This window comes from Aquarana catesbeiana, linkage group LG02 (assembly GCF_042186555.1).
Source record: "Aquarana catesbeiana isolate 2022-GZ linkage group LG02, ASM4218655v1, whole genome shotgun sequence".
In the NCBI taxonomy this organism is placed as follows: Eukaryota; Metazoa; Chordata; class Amphibia; order Anura; family Ranidae; genus Aquarana; species Aquarana catesbeiana.
In genome coordinates, this window is record NC_133325.1 from 601,171,421 (window position 1) to 601,190,148 (window position 18,728).

Below are 18,728 nucleotides of genomic sequence, written 5' to 3' on the forward strand. Positions count from 1 at the left end.
CGAAAGACAAAGTCAGATGAAGCCCACACACGATCGGAATGTCCGATGAAATGATTCCGTCAGACCTTTTCTGCCGGAAAGTCCAGTCATGTGTACACGGCATAAGATTTAGAGCGACTGCACTTCCAAGTGCACTTTCAGTGCAAAGTGGATTTGCCTTTCGTAAATAACCCCCATTATATTATAGGGCCCCATTGCAAAACCATTAAAGCATAGCTAAATCCAAGAGCACCTGGTGATCCTCCCACTAACACAATTCTTGTCCTATGGTGACAACAATCACTCACCATACAGACAGAAACTACAAAAACATCCCCTTAAGTCTACGATAAAGAGGGGAAGGATTCCACGGTACTCCGAAATATACAAAAACAACGTGACTTAAAAAAATGCAACAAAAGCAGAGAGCACAGAAAGTTATCAGCTGTCAAGATTATTGGAAGGATCAACAGGCATTTTTTGTACTTATCAAACAAATATAACAAAACACTTTCAAAAGTATGTTTAACCACTTGCCGACTGTATAATTTAGATATACGGTGGCAAAGTGGCACAGCTGCGCCAAATCACGTACCTAGTATGTGATGCAACACTTTTGGGTCTGATGCGCGCTGCCGGCGACTCACTCCCGCTGTGTGTACTGCAGACTCAATGTCCACCGGCACCTATGATTTCTCCGTCCGCCTGCTCCTATGTAAACAAGGCAGATCGCTGTTCTGTCAGTAGGGAAGGCATTGATCCTATGTTCCTGCAAAGCAGGGACATGGATCTGTGCCCTTCCTTAGTAAAAGCACCTCCCTGACAGTACACAAGCACTTGCTAGGAACACATTTAACCCTTTGATTGCCCCTGATGTTAACTCCTTCCCAGCCAGTTGCATTAGCACAGTGACTGCATATTTTTTAGCACTGATGTTGTCAATGCTTGTCCAGGAAAGTGCTCATAGCTGGGACACACTGCCCTTAAAAAGTGTCTTTCTCCTTCCTAGCTGTTGTTGAAACGGCCCACGGCAGAGGGACTGAAGTTTGGACCTCATAGCTAGGGTTAGGAAGCACCTAGGAACATGGGTCAAAGTACTACAGGTACTTTGTCCCACGAGGCCTAAAACAGTTAAAAAAATAATGACGGATCTTCTAAAAGCTGTTATGCCATAGGAGGCATTGAAAGGCTAATTTGGCAAAATAAGTCCTGTCTATTTCCAGTGTTGAAAAAGCCCCCGTGTTGAAAAAAATGGCAAAAATCAAAGGATAAAAATTTACCTAAGATAAAAGCAAATTGATCCTTGTCACTTTAATAAATTAGCTGCTAAATCACATATCAGACATAATGTACAATCTAATATGTTCTCCAGCTCTAGACTAATGAAGGCACATGTAAGCTTTTTCCTTTAATTATTCTACAATATATACTGTTTAGCAATACCTTCACATTAGAAAAGTTTGCCTTCCTGGTTGGAGGCTTAGCTGGATACATTGCTAACCTAATAAAAATGGCATAGCAACATGGCCAGTTTTCAGAGCTACATCCTACATTTCCTGTGTTTTTTTTTTTTTTTTTTTTTTTTTAACTGCAACAGGTATTCAATACAAGCTTGCACTCTTAAGATTTTTAATCGCCAATTGTGTTGATCCCTTTTCACTGTCTTACTATACAACAATTCAGTTGCTTTGTGCTAATGCTCTAGTGTTCATGGCTCCTACAGACTGGAATGAGATTGTTAATTAAAGGCCCTTTCACAAGTTTATCTCTGTGTTCTATCTAGTACATCTGAGATTAATCTTGTTGTGGTGTCTCCCAGATGCTTAAAGATTTCCTACATGGGCGATTCCTTGGTTTTGCTACCCTTGCATGCTTTCAAAAAGGTCCATTCTTACCACAACGCAGTGTGCTTCAATGCACGAGTTTGATGCGTGTTGCATTAGGCAGATCATTCATTTTGAAGTTCCTTCTCTATTATTTTTTTTTTTTTAAACAATTTGAACCACAACACGCAGAGCATTTGCTTTGTGGTACGCTCTAGTGCAAATGCACTGTATACTGCATGTGTACTGGGTTCAATTAACAGTTAATGGCAACACACACATATAGTGCGTTGCCAGTGTCACTGTGAAGGGCCTTATAACTGCTCCTCAACTTACAAAGAGCAAGAGAAGACATTGACCAGCACTGGCAATCCTTGATCACCCAACAGCATGATCACAAAACGACATTTGGCTATTAATATTATTATTACAGGTACTTACATGGCGCTGTCAATTTATACAGCGCTTTACACATATACATTACATATACACATTCACCTTAGTCCCTGCCCTCAATGAGCTTACAATCTAAGGTCCCTAACTCCCATTCATATATACACATACTAGGGACAATTTAGACAGGAGACAATTAACCTACCAGCATGTCTTTGAAGTGTGGGAGGAAACCAGAGTACCTGGAAGAAACCTGTCTTCTGTGAGAACTGTTATTCACTGATTATTCTAACCCTATAGCTAATCTCTAATGCTAGCTATCAATGGGGAAAACAATCAGTTGGACATATTAGGACGTCCCCACTGTCAGAACACAATAACGCTGCAGGGGGGGTCACTGTACTAATGTCAGATTGTTAGTACAATGGCTCCGACCTAAGCTTTTTTTTTTCCAATCAGCCTGCTGCGTTGAGTGAAAAAAAAAATAGCAGTGTGTACTAGACTTTGGTTACTATGACTAGCCATAGGCTTATAGTTATCTCTACAAGTATGATGGATGGGAAAATATCTACAAGTCATCTGTAGGACTGAGAGTAACCACTGTTTCCCCAGGAACTCACCCAAATGACTGAAAAGGAGCCCCCGTGGTAATGAGAGGGAGATTGGCAAATTTATAGAGATTGGAAAGTATCTCTGCATTTATTGTCAAAAGCGCACTATTATCACTTCCTCGGGTTCATATAAATTGCCCAATCCTCATTTAAATGTAAAATCAGGTTTTTTATGGCCAGTCATAGTAATTCATAATAATTTTTTGAAAATGTTAACTAGATGTTTGATTTCTACTGTTTAATTTCCCCTATAGGGTGATGGTATGAAATTGTTTCGAGCCAGAAGAAGTTTAGTGGACTGAGTGCTAGATATCGGCTTTAAACACCAGACTTGGTAAGTGCAAAAGACATTAGGTCCCTAATTTGTGTATGATCTTGTTGTCTATAAAATTAAAGAAGGATTCTAACCTAATGTAAAAGCAGACGCTTGGAATGGGCATGCAACTCCTATGTACAGTATCCATAGTATCATAATAGTCTTGTACAGTTGTTAAGTAAATTCTGGTTGGTTGCAATGGTTTTTCTGGACTTAATTCCTTGTGATGCTTATCGAATGAGGTTGAAGCTAAACTTCAGGCAGTAAATTCGATAATCTCTTTCCATGTTTGTTTTTTAAATGCAAGCAGCCTATAGATGACTTAATTTTCTTTCCATCCGCCATGGGTGGCTGAATCAAAGTCAATCGATGGATCGGCTTGGGTACAATCAGCCTGCCCATACATGGATCAAATCTCGCCCGATCCCTGCTGATCCGGCTGAATTTCCGTCCATGTATGGCCGGCTTAAATCACTGGATTGCATCAAATACTTGCCATGTATTTGTTCTGTGCCAGTGACTCAAAAGGTATTGACACCATTAACCTTATCACAAGTATCCTCTTAAAATATTGAGATCACCGTTAAATTGTTTTTGCTTTGGCATGCCATGGTTTGAATGGTGTGCATGAAAAATAACATGGAAAATGTCAGTTTCTGTAGAAGTAGAACATACATATTGGGTATACCTCTTGAGGAATTGAGAGGAAACGTGCTAAAGGTCAAGCATTGTTTTTTTACATGAAATTCCAATATTTGGTGAGAGGAAGCAAATCTGGTCATTACCCACCACTACATGTCCTAAGAGGCAGCTTGTAAGGTAGGGCTTGGGGTTTTGGGTGGTCAATGGGTGAACCTTCTTCGAGCTTTTTCGCTTAGATTTTTGTAAGTTGTAGCCTTCAGCACCCATAAATATGTAGTAGCTTACACCTGTCAATGCAGGCCTAAAATGACAGCTGGTGGTTTATAAAGTTTTCCATCACTTGCTTTGGACTGACGGTTGGTAAAGTCAATGTGGAACCTGGGTAGGCACACAGTTCTGAACTTGGCAAGCTATACATTGAATTTAGCCGATTAGCCATGGCTATAGTTTAAAGAATGATGTCTGAGTTGCTGGCATGAGGAAACTGGAGGGAAATGTAGGTGGTAGACAACTCTGAAATGGCAAACCTGCCAAGATATTACACTTAGACACTGTGCTGCTGAATTGCTGGACACTTACTCCATGTTAAGCTGGCTATAGATGGATTGAAATGTAGGGACCAGCCAAAATTTTGATCCATGTGTGGCCACCCCTACTTGACAAAAGTCAGTCGTTATCAACTTCTGTTGAACGAGAATGTTGGAAATCTTTCCTCGACTCGTGGAGAGTCCCGCTGTCAGAATACAATGTCCCAGCAGGGGTATTTTTCCATATACCTCACTTGTGTGGATGGAAGGATCTGTTCATTTTTTTTCATTCAACCTGCTGACTAATGGAAAAACAAACCATGGCCAACTTTACTTTTCGTATGCTTCATACCACCATCCCATTATGGCAACTCTAATAAATTACATTCAGAAATAGGGTACATCTAATAAATAAAATATTCTAGGGCAGGCCTTCATTTCTTGGTTTGTCCTTGGAAAGAATGAGCAACAGACAAGCATACCTCTGCCTTTTTTGTTACAAAACCCTTGTTTATATTTTGTTTTGTGACATTTGGAATTGCTGTCCACACTAACCACCACTGGTCTAAAGTTCTGAAAGTTGAAAAGAATTTGCGTATTACGCACAGAGAAGTGGCAGCAGATCTTTACAGCTCTTGTTGTGGGATCTCAGCCTTTTCCCGCACACGTCTCGGAACTTATCCAGGCTTTTAACAACATGCATTCCCCTGGCTGGGAACAGCTTTGCAACAACAAGCTACGAAAACGCCTCTTTCAGGACAGATGGCAGACTATTTCCGTTCAATCATAGCCTGTTACGCTGCATCTACTCTGCTAGCATGCTGAATATTCCCCGTGATTGTTCATCTGTCCTACAACCCTTTTTTCTGCCAGAGAGGCCTGGAATGTATGGTAGGGTAATGTTCTCATACTCCCTCTGACAACACTGAATTAACCATGTAGTTGCTCAGTGTTTTTTTCACCCATTTTTCATCAGGCCGTGCAGTATTAATCTATGCTATAGTAGGTTTCAGGAAACATGCTTAGTATAATCAACTGTCCATTAGAGGAAACAAATGAACTGAGAGCATGTTTATTAAATCAGCACTATGCACATCAATGTAATGCTGTTCGTACATATACCTAGGATTTCAACAGTTTTCTATATATTTATCAGGAAAGATTTCGGGATCTGAAAAAAAGAATAACAAATAAAATCGTCATTCGAGAGGCAGTAGATAAATACAGGCAAAAGCATTTTTTTTTATTCCCCCCCCCCATAGAAAATATAGTAAGTTGATACTGGTTGCAAAAATATCCCAAAATGTTGATAGATTCTAAATAACGATCGTGTAAGGCAGGGCTTGACAAATTTGCTTTGAATCTGGGAGCCACCTAAAAAAGTTAGGAGCCATTTTTTTTTTGAATTAACAAAGCTTTATTTAGCGTTACGAAGGAGGTCTGGTGCTAGAATTATTGCTCTCATTCCTGCGTATGCGATGATATGTAACGTGTATTGCAATTGACTATTTCAGCTGTAGGCGCCCCAAAGTGTGCATTTGCATTTGTACATGCATATATGTGGGGGTGGAGGGGGCCTAAATTTTTTTTTGGGGGGGGGGGGGATTTATGCTTTTGGGTGGAGTTTTTGGACGCGTGGCGTCCCTGTGCATGAGGACCATGGCCATCTTGTCAGTTTGAAACCATCAGGAACTTTTCATATGACATGCTTGTTTATATCTACTGCTGTGTGAGTATATAGATGTGGTTTTAATAAATTCAATCAGTTTTGATATACTACACCATGAAGCAGTCCATGGTATTGATGTTTGGGCGTTTTTGACCACCTATAATCTAGTGGTCCAGTTGTAAGGGTAAGAGGCTTGGCTTATTGTGGTGTTGGTGGAAGATCACTGTTCATCTGTTTAGTCAAGGTTCATTCATCAATCAGGTGCCTCTCTAGCTGCTTGCTGCCTGCCCACCGTCAAATGATGGTGGGGCGGTGAGACGGCATCCCAGAACGGCCTCTCTCGCGCGCTTGCAATGCGGCGGCCACGCCGTGTTGCTAGGACACAGCGCATCCCCGATCTCTGTAAAGAGCCACGTCCGCGGCTCTTTAACCATGTGATCGGCTGTGTCCAATCACAGCCGGTCATATGAAAACACGGAGATGCCTGTAATCGGCGCTCCTCGCCTCACACTGACAGTGTGTGGCGAGGAGAGCCAGTCAGCGGCATCTCCACACAGGGGGACTTCTACACATGTAATCAGAGCACTGATCATCAGTGCCCTGATTACAACATGGTGCCAACAGTGTCACTAATCAATCACCACCATTGCCCACCAGTGCCAGCAATCCGTGCCAACTATTTCCCACAATTGTCACCAATCAGTGCCCATTAGCGATGCCAGTGAGTACTGGCTATCAGTGCTGCCCATCAATGCCCATCACTGCTGTTGATCAATGCCCATCAGTGTCGCCCATCAGTGCCCATCAGTACTGCCTATCCGTGCCGCCTATTAGTGCCCACCAGTGCCGCCCATTAGTGCCCATAAGTGCCGCCTATCAGTACCACATATCAGTGCCCATAAGTGCGGCATATTAGTGCCTTCCTCATCAGTGCCACCTAATCAATGCCCATAAGTGCCACCCCATTAATGCCCACCAGTTCAGCCTATCAGTGCCCATCAGTGCTGCCTCATCAGCGCACATCAGTGAAAGAGAAAAATTACTTTTTACAAAATTTACAGACAGAAACTAAGTAAAAAAAAAGTGATAAAAAATTTGTTTGGGTACAGTGTAGCACAACCACGAAATTGCCATTCAAAGTGCGACAGCGCTGAAAGCTGAAAAATGGCCTGGGCAGGAACGGGGTGTAAGTGCCCTGAAGGCAAGTGGTTAAATTTACTTTGTTTTTATGAACATTTAAGCGCTGAATTTCTTTACTTTTAAATTTTTTACAATTCAATTTTTTTTTTTCACTATTCTTTTTTTTTTTTTTTTTTTTTTTACATCACTTGTGATGATTTTTTTAGTGACAGGTTCTCTTTAATGAGACATGCAGGGTCACAAGACTCTAGATGCCTCCCCTGTACTCCATTGAAGGTAATGCAATGCACATCACACTGCAATACATTCTTTCCTGGCCTTCTGAGTCAGCAACAAGGACTTGTGTCCGTTCTCCTCCCTCCCTTTTTACCGGCGGAACCTGCTATGCCGGTCCCGGGCCTGCAGATGGGCAACAGGAGCCTGTGATACATAGCAGGGGGTGTGTGGAAGCATTCTGGGGCAGCCCGCCCAGGTGCCAGGACCCAACTTCTAGTCACCATAGCGACCCGGTGCAAGGTCATAAGAGCTTGTTTTGCATCTTTACATACAGTAGACATCCTAAGGAAGGTTGAGTTGATGTAAGTTTTCCTTCTGGAAAATGTTCATAATCTCTAAATAAGAGGGATTTTGGAATACCCATTTTAGATACTATGTAGATGGTGGGGAGAGGATAGCAGTGTAGTAAAGCCCAACTGAACTTTCAGTTTAAATCAGCTAAATACACTCACTGGCCACTTTATTAGGTACACATGTTTAAATACATGGTAACACAAATTGCTAATCAGCCAATCACATGGCAGCAACTCAATGCATTTAGTTATTTAGACGTGGCGAAGACTTGCTGAAGTTCAAACTGAGCATCAGAATGGGGAAGAACGCAGATTTAAGTGACTTTGAACGTGGCATGGTTGTTGGTGTCAGACGGGCTGGTCTGAGTTTTTCAAAAACTGTTGATCTATTGGGATTTGTATGCACAACCATCTCTGAGGTTTACACAGAATGGTCCGAAAAAGAGAAAATATCCAGTGAGCAGCAGTTGTGTGGACGAAAATGACTTGTTGATGTTAGAGGTCAGAGGAGAATGGGCAGACTGGTTTGAGATGATAGAAAGGCAACAGTAGCTCAAATAACCACTTAATACAACAAGGTATGCTGAATACCATCTCAGAATGCACAACACATCGAACCTTGAAGCAGATGGGCTACAGCAGCAGAAGACCAGTCCAGGTGCCACTCAGCTAAGAACAGGAAACTGAGGCTACAATTTGAACAGGTTCACCAAAATTGGACAATAGAAGATTGGAAAAACGTTGCCTTGTCTGATGAGTCTCGATTTCAGCTGCAACATTCAGATGGTAGGGTCAGAATTTGGGGTAAACAACATGAAAGCGTGGATCCATCCTGCCTTGTATCAGTGGTTCAGGCTGCTGCTGGTGGTGTAATGGTGTGGAGATATTTTCTTGGCACACTTTGGGCCCTTTAGTACCAATTGAGCATCATTTAAACACCATGGCCTACCTGAGTATTGTTGCTGACCATGTCCATCAATAGTCTCAATAGTCTTGGTTACTATTAATCCACTTCACAAATGAGTGCAAATTTGTGTGTACATGGCATTACTTTCACTCATTACCATTTCTAGGTAAGATGAAATGAAAAATGTTTACCTAGATTGTGGTGTGGATCATTGGGCACACTGTTTCTGAATGGAAGGACTCAAGCACACACAGGTGCAGCTTGATACCAGCCCTAAGTCAACAGCACTGACATGCTTGAGCTGATTGTATGATGGCTTCAGGAGATGCAGAGAGACCTTTCTTTTTACGCCATGTCTCTGAAATGTACTTTAGTGCCGACCTGCTCTGCATGTGTATTTGGAGACTGCGTTCGCCACTAAGGGTCAACCATGATCGGTATTCATTTCACTCGCAAATGGAAGATGTAAAAATGCAGCTTTACGCCCTTATGCATTGGCCTTTAATTTGCCGGTGATCTTTGCAAGCAGAACTCACAGGGGATTTTGCTTTTATTAAAAAATGCAAACCAACGTGAAAGCAAGGCCCATGGTGACCAATAAGATTGCAGTTGCTGCTTTCCAAGGCTGGAGGCCTTATTCCTTTTAGAAACTATTATAGGATTTTACTACATGAGCCACGTCTGTTTCATTTTAATGTGCAGATTTGTGCTCTACTTTGTATTTTACATTGAAAAAAATACACTTTTGGTCTTTTGAAGGCTCAAACTAAACAGAAAGTTTCCATTTGTGAAAGTTTCCATTGTGTGATTTCACAAGATCATCTGAAGATAGGCATGAAATGAGCAAGAAAACAAAGGTGTGTGTGTATATGCACTTTATCACACGTGCATTATAATGCTGGCTACACACTGACGGATGCCTTTGAGAACAATGGGAAGGGAGACATCTGCCCATCGCTATTTACATCGCCAGGACCCAGCATGATCTTCCTAAGCTGATGTGTTCATGTGGCACTGGCATAACAAAGGATTTCTTCCTATCTCACAATAGAAAACTCTACATGAAGTCTCTGGCCTCACAGACCTGTCATGGCCTCATAATCATTATCAGCTTTTCTCTGATCCAGATGCTTATGTGTGCCTAATGGCAGAGTCACACATGAGCTGTTCACACCAATGTTTTACTTTTTTATATTTGAAAATTGCAACTCGTTTGATATTTGCATCATTTACAGTAAGTGCAGAGCTGTTGGTACAGTTTCCCCCAAAATGACAGCTGAGTGCCCTTCCCTCACTCTCGCTGTTGCATAGTCACAAACATGCACGTTCGCACAAAGCAGTCATGCATGTTTGTACAACATCCATACATAAGAACAATCTTTTAGCACCCAGATTGTGCCTATATATCCAGCAGCCATCTAGTATAATTATCCACCTTTCATCAACAAATGTAATTAAAACGAGAACATTTATGAACTGCAGCAAATCTGCACCAAGCGTTTAAAAAATGTGTGGGAGAATACAAAAAGAAAAAAAAAAAATCTAAAGCCAAAAAATAAGAGATTATACAGACATATAGGGGGTTATTTACTAAAGGCAAATCCACTTTGCACTACAAGTGCACTTGGAAGTGCAATCGCTGTAGATCTGAGGGGGACATGCAAGGAAAATAAAAAAAAAAAAAAACAGCATTTTAGCTTGTACTTGATTGGATGATAAAATCAGCAGAGCTTCCCCACATATAAGATCTTCCTCTCAGATCTACAGCGACTGCACTTCCAAGTGCACTTTCAGTGCGCTTGTAGTGCAAAGCGGATTTGCCTTTAGTAAATCAACCCCATATTTTAAGCTGTCCGTGCCTAAACAGATTGTAATGTAATGCCAGTTATATGAACAGTCAAGATGAGTGCTGACCAACCCTATTCAGGGAACGATAACAGAGATTATACAAAAGCTATATACATTTGACAACAAACCCATCAAATTACTGTATCTCTTATGCAAAATTTTAGGCTGCATTCACAACTAGGCATTTTGAATCATGGGCAGAATCGCAGAGTGTTTCAAAATTGCAGGGAGAATCATGCCCAAGATTCAAAACGCCTAGGTATGAATGCAGCCTTAGGCCGGCCATATCACACCTTTAAATAATCGTTTGATTTTCAACCATTAGTGGGGCCGCAGCAACGGCCGATTTTCATGTGGCCATCAAATTTGAGTGATCGGGCATGTTGGAAATGTTTTGAAAAACAAACCAATTTCTACTCAATGATGTGAGAATCATGCGAGAAATATAATTTAAAAATAAATGCACATGAGCTGTGACCTGGAAAGAAAAGAAGCTACCCGGCCACAACATGAGGTGAAATTGAAGGCTTGGTTGGTCGAATCCTGAAATCAATGGTGGCACCATCGAATTACAAAATGCACAAATTTTTGATTTTTCGATCTACAAATTGTTCGATATTTGACCCATGTATGGCCTGCATTAGAAATCGGAGTGGATGCCCACCAAACTTGACCTTTCTTTTCAGGTTACTTACATATGTATGGACAACATGGTGGTAGCTCATTGCAGTTTAGGCAGAAGTTGTGCTCTCGGCATTATCAATATTGTACACAGCTGGATAATTCTGTTAACATTCTATGTTTTATTTTTATGCAAGTGGACAAAGCTGGCTCTAGACAGAGAATGAATGAAAATAAAAGCCTGCTCTAATTGTTGCTGAGCTTCAGCTCTAAGGCATGCCATACATGATTCATTTTCTTTCATTCAAACAGTGAGTTGGACAACAGAAAATGAATCGATTGATAGGGGAATCCTCCTGCTGAGCTATTGTATTCTGACAGTGGGGAGGCCTTCAAAACACACTGATCTGCACCACTGGCTATAGCCGGTGGCACTGATCAAGTGAAAATTTTCCAGCAAGCTGGTTGCCAAGAGAGATCGACTTCTGTACAACCAGCCTGCCGATAGATGGATTGAAATTCATCCCAGGCCCTGCTAAACCAGACAAATTTTGACCCATCTATGGCCAGCTTAAATGGGGAATGCTTAGAATACATGAGTGTTGCTTGTCGGGTTGTGGAATAGAAAGGGGGACATGGCCTCACAGGCAGCGGACAGTCCTGGTGCTGGCTTTTATCAGGGAGAACAATAGCTATAAGATAAGCTTTTTTAATCTGTCTGATTACTTTCCCATCTGAAAACACTTGTGTAGGACTTGTCTAAAGCCTCCTACACACGATCGGATTTTCCGACCGGAATTGTGTGATGACAGGCTGTTGGCGGAAAATCCGACCATTTGTACGCTCCATCGGACAATTGTTGTCGGATTTTCCGCGGACAAATGTTGGATTGCAGGCTTTCAAATTTTCCACGGACAAATGTCTGTTGTCGGATTTTCCGAGCGTGTGTACACAAGTCAGTCGGATAAAAGTCCAAAGTACAAACACGCATGCTCGGAAGCACGGATGAGCCAGAAGCGGTCCGTCTTGTAAACTGGCGTTCATAATGGAGAATTAACATTCGTGACATGGCAAATTATGAAATCTCGAAATGCAGCGCACATTCTCTTCTACTTTAATGTGATAATAATGAAGCTGCTTTGCTGGTGATACTGATGGAGTTATTGCAAACTTTTCAAAGGCTTTTTTTTTTCTAGTGATATCAAGAATAATATTATTATGCATTTTGGGGGGGGGGGGGGGGGGGGGGGCAAGTTACCACAACACCATTATCCCGTAGTTTTTAAGATCAAAGATACAACTATGTTGGTGTCCCTTGTCAATTTTACATTGTATGTTTTTAAATGTAACTGCCTACTCCCATACTGTTCATTTGAAGTAAAACACATAGCCAAGTATTATTCTCCACAATTTTTTTATTGTGCATTAAAAAAAGAAAACAAATAAAATTAGACATGCTATCTGCCAAAAGAACTTAACCAAAAAGTGCATTCTATGCATCCAAAAATATAGAAAATATAACAAATCAAATCATTATTCAACTATAAAATAAAATGAAATCCTTATGCATGTGTCCTGCTTCTTAATATAGGGGGTCAACAGTGCTTAGTGAAAGCAGGGGTCCGTCATCCGGAGATAATTCCGAAAATCTTCCAGATTATTCTCCTGGAGCTCCCGCAGCAAAGGCATATGACGTAATTGGTCATGATTAATAAAGTAACCAATTTTTGGTCCAAGAACTTCTCCTTTTCCTGGACTGGACTTGGGTCAAACAAATTCCGCAACATGTCTGGTTGATGAACGGCCTTTCAGAAACAAACTGAAAAGCATGAAATGAAAAGCGCAAAATGAAAAGTGTGAATCAACACTCACCAAACTTCTACTAACACGAAAATAGCAGGAGCCCAAAGTGTGGCGCTAAAGAGCTGAAAAACCACGTAGTACGTCACTACGTTCGTGTTTGTTGCCCGACAATTTCTTGCCATTTGTATGCAAGACAAAATCCAGGCACACGCCTTCGGACAAAAGTCTGAGGTTTTGTCTGCGGAAAATCCAATCGTGTGTACGAGGCTTAAGGGCCTGTTTCAAAGGGCTTTTATTTGCCTCAGAACTGCTTCAATTCCCATACAAACCTATAAGAATGCAAAAGCCGCTCTTAGCAGGTCAAAAGAGGCCAACTGCAGGTAAAATTCACCTGTCATTGAATTCTGAATGATCTTAAAACCATCTCAAGCTGATGTCAAAGGCAAGTTCATCGACATAGCCCAAAGGTGCCAACAAATATTCCATAGGACGCCTTGTACACATAAGATCATTTACCACTCTTATTTGCGTTGAGTGAAAGTGAAAACCTTATACCTGAAGAACACCTGTATTTCTCTATAATATGTAAGCTTAGTCATATTCCTATATAACATTTGTATTCCTTTACAACATGTATGCATGCTCAATGCCCTTAGTTCTATTCCTTTATACTAGACTTTGCATTCCTCTACGAGTCTACAATATGTATACATGGTGACCTTATTACTATAAAGCGCTTTTATTCCTTTACAACTTATTCCTATATAGCACTTATAACCTCTATAATATGTATGTATAGTGACCGTATTCTTGTATTACACTTTTGTTACTGTATAAAAGTAATGTATGCGGAATGATCTTATTCCTATAGAACACTTATGTTCCTGTATATTATGTATGCACAATGACCCTATTCCTACAACCCAAATTGTAAAAAAGGTGGGACATTGTGTAAAATCTACATAAAAAAATGCAATTTTCACATCTCATAAACCCATGTTTTATTCACAATAGAAAAAAAAACATTAAATGTTTAAACTGAGAAAATGTACCATATTAAGAAAAAAATAAGCTAATTTTGAAATTGTTGGCAGCAACGCGTCTCAAATAAGTTGATATAGGGCCATGTTTACCATGGTGTAGCTCCTTTCTTCTTTTTATGCCGCGTACACACGAACGGTTTTGCCATCAGAATATACTCTGAAGGTTTCTCCGACGGACTTCCATTCAAGTGGTCTTGCCTACACACGGTCAAACCAAAGTCCGACCGTCCAGAACGCGGTGAGGTAAGGCACGTACGACGGGACTAGAAAAAGGGAGTTCAATAGCCAATAGCTTCCGTCTCCTACTTGCTTTGGAGCATTCGTCATTTTTTGTCCGTCGGAACAGCATACAGACGAGCGGTTTTCCCGATAGGAATTGGTTCCGCCGGAAATATTTAGAACATGTTCCATTTATAGGCCTGTCACAATTTTCGAAAAAAAAAGTCCAATGAGGCATACACACGATCGGAATAACACTCTGTAAATGTCTGGGAACTGAGGAAACCAATTGCTGAAGTTTTGGGAGAGGAATGTTGTCCCATTCTTGTCTGATTATAGGAACTGCTCAACAGTTCTGGGTCTTTTTTGTCGTATTATTCTTTTCAAGATGTTCCAAATATTCTCAATTGGTGGAGGTCTGGACCGCAGGCAGGCTAGTTAACCACTTTAACCCCGGAAGGATTTACCCCCTTTATGACCAGGCCCTTTTTTGCGATACGGCACTGCACCATTTTAACTGACATTTGCACGGTCATGCGACATTGTACCCAAACAAAATTGACGTCCTTTTTTTCCCCATAAATAGAGCTTTCTTTTGGTGGTATTTGATCACCTCTGTGGTTTTAATTTTTGCGCTATAAACAAAAGAGAGCGACAATTTTGAAAAAAGCAATATTTTTTACTTTTTGCTATAATAAATATCCCCCCCCCCCAAAAAAAAAAAAAAAAAATGTCTTCCTCAGTTTAAGCCAATATGTATTCTTCTACATATTTTTGGTAACAAAAAAATCGCAATAAGCGCATATTGATTGGTTTGCGCAATAGTTATCACGTCTACAAAATAGGGAATAGATTTATGGCATTTTTATTATTATTTTTTATTAGTAATGGCGATCTGCGATTTTTATTGTGACTGCGACATTGTGGCAGACAGATCGGACACTTTTGACACTATTTTGGGACCATTGACATTTCTACAGCAATCAGTGCTATAAAAATGCACTGATTACTGTGTAAACGTCACTGGCAGGGAAGGGGTTAAACAGGGCGCGATCAAGGGGTTAAGTGTGTTCCCTCAGTGTGTTTTAACTGTAGGGGTGATGGGCTCACTAGAACATGACAGATCACTGCTCCCGATCACTGGGAGCAGTAGATACCTGTTATGTTGCTAGGCAGAACAGGGAAATGCCTTGTTTACATAAGCATCTCCCCGTTCTGCCTCTCTGTGCTACGATCGCAGGCCACCGGCGCACATTGAGTCCGCAGGGCACGCTTCTGCGGTGTGCGGCGTGCATTCGCCCGCTAGCCATCGATGAAGGCGTGACATACGGGTACGTGGTTTTGCGCACCCTTGCCATTCTGCCGACGTATATCGGCGTGAGCCGGTCAGCAAGTGGTTAAGCACCCGGACTCTTCTACTACTAAGCCATACTGTTGTCATAGATGCAATATGTGGTTTAGCGTTGTCCTGCTGAAATATGCAAGCCTTCCCTGAAAAAGACATTGACTAGATGGGAACATATGCTGCTCTAAAACCTGGATATATTTTTCAACATTGATGGTGCCTTTCCAAATGTGTAAGCTGCCCATTCCATACGCACTAATGTAACTTAATACCATCAGATATGAAGGGCTTTTAAACTTAGTAAGGATAACAAGCCAGAAGGCCCCTCCCCTCTTTAGTCTGGAGGACGTGGCTCGTCTGACCACAGAAGTTTTCCACTTTGCAACAGACAATTTAAATGAGCTTTGGCCCAGAGAAGATGTCGGGTCATGTCTAGATATGGCTTTTTGTTTGCATGATATAGCTTTAGCTTGCATTTTTGGATGTCAGGACAAACTGTTCAAAGATAGCGATTTTTGGCAGTGGACAAAGCTGGCTGTACACAGAGAATGGATGAAAATACAATCCTGGTCTGATTGTTGCTGAGCTTCAGCTCTAAGGCATGACGACAGCATGGCTTCATAGTGGAAGAGTCCAGGTGCTTAACTGGCCTGCCTGCATGCAGTCCAGACTTTTCACCAAGTGAAAATATTTGGCACATCTTGAAAAGAAAAATATGACAAAGAAGATCCAGGACTGTTAAGCAGTTAGAGTCCAATATCAGGAAAAAATGGGACAACATTCCATCAACTTGTCTCCTTTGTTCCCAGATGTTTACAGAGTCTTGGTAAATGAAGGGGGGGGTGCTATAGTGTGGAAAACATGGCCCTATACAAACTTTATTGAGATGTGTTGCTGCCATCAATTTCAAAATGACCTTAATTTTTCTTAAAATTCTAATTTTTTTCATTTGTAAGAGTTCCACCGAAAAAAATAAATAAATCAGTAGCTACAAATACTGCAGCTGCTGACTTTTAAAATATGGACACTTACCTGTCCAGGGCACCCGTGATGTCCTTACCCGAAGCCGACCTGTCCCTCGGCTCCCGGGTGTAGGCGCTGGCATCTTCAGTAAGGGAATCAGGAAGTGAAGCCTTGCAGCTTCACAGCCTGGTTCCCTACTCATGCGCGCTGCACGTCCTGACTGGTCTCTGCTGTCTTCTGGGACCTGTGTGTCTCCCAGAAGACAGCGGGGGGGACGGAGGAGGGGCCGGACATGGTGTAGTTCACAGCAGATTCTGCAGCGATCTATCGCTGGAAGTGGGGCAATTAACTGTATTAGACAGGTATCTGCTCCCCCCCCGAAAGGTGCCAAATGTGACTCCTAAGGGAGCGAGGAACCGGATAAGCGTAAGTTCCATTTTTGGGTGAAACTCCGCTTTAAATATTTGATATGTTTTCTATCTTCCATTGTGAATGAAATATGGGTTTATGATATTTGCAAATCATTGCATTCTGTTTTGTATGTAGATTTTTCTTTTACAGCATCCCAACTTTTTGGGAAAACGGGTTGTAATAGTCTTTGTATTCCTGTATAATATGTATACAGAGTTCCTAAACTAATCTTCTTCCTCTATTCAGTATCTCACAAAAATGAGTACACCCCTCACATTTTTGTAAATATTTTATTGTATCTTTTCATGTGACAACACTGAAGAAATGACACTTTGCTACAATGTAAAGTAGTGAGTGTACAGCTTGTATAACAGTGTAAATTTGCTGTCCCCTCAAAATAACTCAACACACAGCCATTAAAGTGGTGTTCCGGCCGAAATTATACTTTTTAAATAAAAATACCCCTATATTACACAAGCTTAATGTATTCTAGTAAAGTTAGTCTGTATACGAAGGTCTGTTTGGTTAGTTTATAGCAGTAGCTTGTTATTTTATACATTTACAGCAGGCCGTGGCCATCTTAAGTGTGGGCATCTGAAGCCAGACTGTATTTCTTCCTGGATCTCATCCTTGCAGATCTCGCACATGCTCAGCACAGCACAAGCAGTGTAATAGGTTTCAGGTCAGGTTTCCATAGCAACGGCAGTTTCAGAGGAAGTTGCCGCCCCTTCCCAGAAGGCATTGCAAACAGGAAATGATGCGATGGGCCGCGGCCAGGGAGGAGGAAGTGAAAAATGAATACAGCAGATATACAGTAGCTGCTGAGAAAAAAAAATAAAAAAATATCCAATTTGTTTACAGTGCACAGTTTAGTGAGAGATGCTGAAGAGTTGTAAAAGTGGGTGGAACTCCACTTTAATGTCTAAACCGCTGGCAACAAAAGTGAGTACACCCCTAAGTGAAAATTTCCAAGTTGGGCCCAAAGTGTCAATATGTTGTGTGGCCGCCATTATTTTCCAGCATTGCCTTAACCCTCTTGGGCATGGAGTTCACCAGAGCTTCACAGGTTGCCACTGGAGTCCTCTTCCACTCCTCCATGACGACATCATGGAGCTGGTGGATGTTCGAGACCTTGCGCTCCTCCACCTTCCGTTTGAGGATGCCCCGCAGATGCTCAATAGGGTTTAGGTCTGGAGACATGCTTGGCCAGTCCATCACCTTTACCCTCAGCTTCTTTAGCAAGACAGTGGTCGTCTTGGAGGTGTGTTGGGGGTCGGTATCATGTTGGAATACTGCCCTGCGGCCTAGTCTTCGAAGAAGGAGATCATGCTTTGCTTCAGTATGTCACAGTACATGTTGGCATTCATGGTTCCCTCAATGAACTGTAGCTCCCTAGTGCTGGCGGCACTCACGCAGCCCCGGACCATGACACTCCCACTGCCATGCTTCACTGTAGGCAAGACACACTTGTCTTTGTACTCCTCACCTGGTTGCCGCCACACACGCCTGACCAAATAAATTTATCTTGGTCTCCCTAGACCACAGGACATGGTTCCTGTAATCCATGTCCTTAGTCTGCTTGTCTTCAGCAAATTGTTTGCGGGCTTTCTTGTGCATCATCTTTAGAAGAGGCTTCCTTCTGGGACAGCAGCCATGTAGACAAATTTGATGCAGTGTGCGGTGTATGGTCTGAGCACTGATAGGCTGACCCCCTACCCCTTCAACCTCTGCAGCAATGCAGGTAGCACTCATACATCTATTTCCCAAAGACAAACTCTGGATATGACGCTAAGCATGTGCACTCAACTTCTTTGTTCGACCATGGCGAGGCCTGTTCTGAGTGGACCCTGTCCCTTGGCCACCATGCTGCAGCTCAGTTTCAGGATCTTGGTAATCTTC

At 41.8% G+C, this 18,728-nt stretch overlaps 1 protein-coding gene across 3 annotated transcripts in view; it reads left to right on the plus strand.

Annotated features, from left to right (window-relative positions):
* Positions 1-18,728, plus strand: part of BCOR (BCL6 corepressor) — a 314,117-nt gene that overhangs the window by 199,046 nt on the left and 96,343 nt on the right. For all 3 annotated transcript variants that reach the window (XM_073616331.1, XM_073616330.1, XM_073616333.1), the window contains one exon: positions 3,061-3,140. The gene's annotated coding sequence lies outside the window, so the exon portion shown is untranslated. The remainder of the gene's footprint in view (positions 1-3,060; positions 3,141-18,728) is intronic.